Raw genomic sequence first — 4,912 nt, 5'->3', positions numbered from 1 at the left:
GATCATATCTTCCAAACTAATTTGAGTTAGGATCTTAATCTTTTTTTTCAGCTTGGAGATGCATCCTAAATGTCTTAGTCCAATTCAAAGATTTTTTTGAGTTGATTTTCATCTGTTATGATTTTTTTTTTTCATAAAAAATATTTCTAATCACAAATTAACATATTTTTTGGAAAAATCTACATTTTTAAAAAGTTCTTTAAATTATACAGGGGGTTATTTCTTTGCATTTTGATTGAAAAGGTCATATTAGGGCTCAATAATGTAGTTTGATAAATCTAATTTATTTTGAAAAAATGGGTCTCTAGGGCATAAATGAAGAGATATTTCTAAATTTTTTGCATTTTTGGAAAGCTCTCTTGTTTTTAAAAGGGTCTCTTCTTTTCATTTCTATTTTTGGAGCTGAAATCATAGCAAACAAGTCCAATCTTGTTGACTAGGTCAAAAGCAAAACGTAAAAAGAGATTGTTTTGTGATTAGCTTGCACTTTCTTTGCATACTTGGTTGGAAGATAACTTGGATTTTTTTTACTCAACTAACCACTTTTTTTTTCAAGTCATACTTGGTTATTATTCCCTAATCTTGGTTGTTTTGTAGGGAGTTTTTCATTTCATTGGTAAGAAGAATGCATGCCAAAGACCTATGCTAAGAGGCTTCTAACACTTATTTGTAGGGCTGCCCTAGATTTAAAAAAAAAAAAAACAAACAAACAAAAACATAAAAATAAAAAATTCATTTCATGATTTCTTGTGTCTATTGTGATTTCCTAGTTTACCCTAGATCTCATCCTTTCATAGTTTACTAAAGCTTTTCACTTGGTATATGAGTATGTTCTTCACCTTTTACATGAATCAAAAATCTTGACCTATTTGATATGCCAAGGTGGAGTAAGGGATATATGAACATTTCTTGGTGTGTTTGGGGAAGCAATTGGAATAAGAGAGTATGATTTTCACCCTTGTAGTGAATCAAAAATCTTGACTTCCAAAAGTGGATCCATTTTGTTTAGTTTAGAATCCTTTAGTGGGTCTCATTTTGAGAGATGAAGAGGAATGACCCAAGTGGGGACAAGCAAACTTGGCTCTTCCAACCCACTATAAACTCAAGGATATCAAAGACATAATACCTTGGCAGACATAGTTCTTGTCTTCATCTAGTAATATTACTTGTGGGATTAGGACCATGAGGAAATTACTAAATAAGAATGCTTAAGGTACTCTTGTGGCTGCAAGGTCCATTACTTTCGACAAGGTAAGGGTTCCCATATCGGGAACAAGATGAGTGCTATGAATGGCAGCCCTTATTAGATACCTTAATATTAGAGGCTACCCTATTTTCTCCACTTAATATCTTGGTGCAAGGATCAATCCTATTGGACTACCTGGATTACCTCAAGATTTGAATCACCATATGTGTTCATTTAGATGTGGGTAACCAATCTATGACAAAGCCAATATCTATTGTGGGAAACTACTTTGTGTGAAGCAAGGGAGCATCAAGTTGTGGGCCAAGGTATTGAGTATTGAACTATTTCCTTTAGATATACATTGCTTGATGTGTTCTCTAATGTGCTAGACCCATGGAAATATTTTGAACATACATATGATGATAGTTCTAGGGATTTCTTTTGAGACCTCATATATACTTGTATCATGCAAGGTTTCTTTGTCCCTTGTTTGATTTTTTTTAGACTACTAGATGTGTCACATCTTTCTTTTGAAAACTAAACTTGTCATGCTATCAACTTTGTCAACCAAGTCAAAACATCAAGTCTAAACATTTTTCTTAAATTTCTTACAACATGAGTTTCATCATTTGACTTTGATTTTCTATGTCTATAGTGCTTGAACATGCTTAGAGTTGATCTTTGATCTTAGTTCTCTTGGTCTTTCTATCTTTATGGTCTATGTTCACTTGCTATTTATATTTTACTGAAATGGTTACTTTGATTTCTTGACTACACTCTTGGGTTGGGAATGTTGTTCACTTGTCACCCTTCTTGCTCTATCTATTTGGCTATTTTTCTTCTTTCTTAGATCTTGAATTGAGTCTCTAGTATTTTAATCTTCTTGGACACATTGCTTGAAAATTTATTCATTCATTGCTACCTATATTTGAAAAGTGAACACTCTACCTCTCTAGTTTTGACATCAAGTTATCTCGTGTCACCTTATTAGCTTCCTCTAGTCTCCTTCATGTTTGATTTTCTATCTACCACTATGGAACTCAAACCTCATGCTACCAAATCTCAACCAAGTCTAGACGATCGTGAGTTCTTCTATGCTACTCAAAGGTTTCAAGACCTATATACTTGATACAAAGAAATAGAAGAGATAAATGGTAATACTTATCTTCATCTCACTAAGAGAATAAGGAGAATGCACTCTAAATTTGAACAAAGTGATAGAAAATAAGATCATATCATTACATGAATCTTCCTTAAGGCCTTTACATGCATGTGAGCCCACTTCTTTAAGGTCACCCTCTTCTTATAGGTCTAAAAATTCCACTCCAAGACATTAATTGTCTTCATCTTCTAGATCCAAAAACCTCCTTAGAGAGAAAGAAAAATGGTAGCTCCTTTGATCATATGCAAAAATTTCATGAAAAGCCTACATTTGACCAATATGATGAAGACATGGCATTAGAATTCTTTAGAATAACTGAGAGTGGGGTGAGGGGGGTGAATCAGTTATTCAAGGTCTAAATGTACCAATAAATATTTTTTACTCAGCTTAATGAACCTAGTAAATATTCATACATCCAAGCCAATCACTTAAACTTCCAAGTTACTAATAAATAAGCATTCAACAATAAGACATGAAAGATCAACAAACATAACATAGTGATTTAATGTGAAAACCCAATTTGGAAAAAACCACCAGTAACATGCTACTCATTTCTCACTCTTCTGAAGTGATGCCCTATGAAAGGCCAACCCTATTAAAGGTTATGACACACATTGTTAAATGTGACTTGATTAAGAGATTTCAATAACCCTACTAGAAGTGAGCCTACTTAGAGGTCTTTAGGCCATTCACTTGTAATGCCACCCTGTTACAGGATTTTCTAATGACTGTTAAGTCAACCTTAGTCCAAAGGATTTTCCCTTAACTGATAATTGTTAAAGAGTAACAATACAGTTTTGATCTGATATAACTTACAACTTATCTTGCAAATTTCAAATCTCAATTTAGTCCTCAATTATGCTTGTCTTTCAATCTCTACAGCCCTAACAGCTTGTTCACTCTTCACGCTTTTGTCTCCTTAATCCTTCTTGGTTGTCGTGCCAATGTAATCACTCCTATGGTCACTCGAGAAAGTTGACTCTCTGTCTCTATTCTTCCTTGGTCTTTTTTGACCTTCTCATTGTCTTTTCTTTGACACCACACTCCTCAACTACTTTTATTCATGACCAAACATTCCCTAAATAGAAAATTAGAATACTTTTCCTACTCTATTTTCCATTGTCCAAATTAGGGTTTAGATGGATTAGGTAGGATACAATGTATCTACCCCTTATCTTGTTTCTTCGAGAAGCTTCTCCTAGAATCCGTTTGAAATTTCATAAAAATGGTTAACCTCAAATTTTGTACCACTAGCTCATCATCCTTATCTTCCACCTGGTTCACAAAATTCAAGATAACAAACTTGTTAGCTCAAATTTGGTGAATCTTTGGCTTTTCTAATAATGTAGCAGTTCGGCATTATTAACCTTTTGATGCTTGGAACATACTATGTTGCTCAACATCTATTTTATTTTCACTTGACATCAATTACAATTTACTGATTCTTGAAACCTATTGCATTTTTCTCGACACTAACTATGTTACTTGACATACACTAGAATTTTCTTTTACTCAGCACCAACTGATATTATGCTCAGCATGAACTAACTTTTCTCATTACCCACTATCAACTTTGGTCAAGCTTTCTAGATAGTCTTAGTATTAGATGTTCTTCTATAGTTTTTGAGTATAGCCAACCTTTGTATCTTTGAGTATATTATCAATACATCATTTCACTATTGTCTTAATTAATCCTTGTACTTCATTACATAATCATAACTCAACCTTTCCACTAGGTGTTATTGTTACATCTTATTGATTAGATCCTTTTTATTAATCAACTAAGTGATAGTTCTTGGATCTTATAAGTAATTGTCTTTTCAACAAATAGCAAGTTTGACATTAGTGACAAAACAATGATTGGAACATATGTTCTTCTTCAACAATCTCCCTTTTTCATCAATGATCTTTTCAATCAGATTTCAACAATCTCCCTCTTTGGTATTGATAGCAAACCAAACTAATCAACAAAATCATCTAAATGGTTTTTTTTTTTACCAAACTTACTAGGTTAAAATAGTAAGGCAATGCCAAAAAGAAATTTTGTATTGAAAATTGTTCCTTCCATCAGTGGCTTCCAACTTCTTACAAACTCCCTCTCACTTTCTTTTCTTATAGCTCCCTCTTAGATCTATCATTGTAATTTGTTTTTGCTATGTTTCCTTGTGTTGTTTCACCCTCTTAGCTATTATTTCTCATTCTTTAACTATTCCTTCAGATTTGATCAGTTTCTTCTATTTCTCCCTCCTTGACAACAATGCTAAAGACATAATATTTCAACATTTTTTTCATGCAGATATAGAATTTGCAGTAGCTCTAGTTTCTCCCTCTGTCACCTTGCTTGTGACTGATTTGGAGTGTCAACATTTTGATTACTTCAAGCAATATCTAAAGTAAGATCCTTTGTATTAATTGTGTCATTTAGAAATCAACCTATTTGATGCAGATCAATCCAGATGTTACCTAAACAACCTTTGATAGGGTTTTCACCCTAACGTACCTCTAAGATAGTCATATGCATCTTTAGGTAATGGTTTTTTGAGGATGTTAACAATTTTTTCCTT

This window comes from Cupressus sempervirens, chromosome 2 (genome assembly GCF_028749045.1).
Source record: "Cupressus sempervirens isolate cs-2001-9-10 chromosome 2, ASM2874904v1, whole genome shotgun sequence".
Taxonomy (NCBI): domain Eukaryota; kingdom Viridiplantae; phylum Streptophyta; class Pinopsida; order Cupressales; family Cupressaceae; genus Cupressus; species Cupressus sempervirens.
This window is presented reverse-complemented; position numbering follows the sequence as displayed.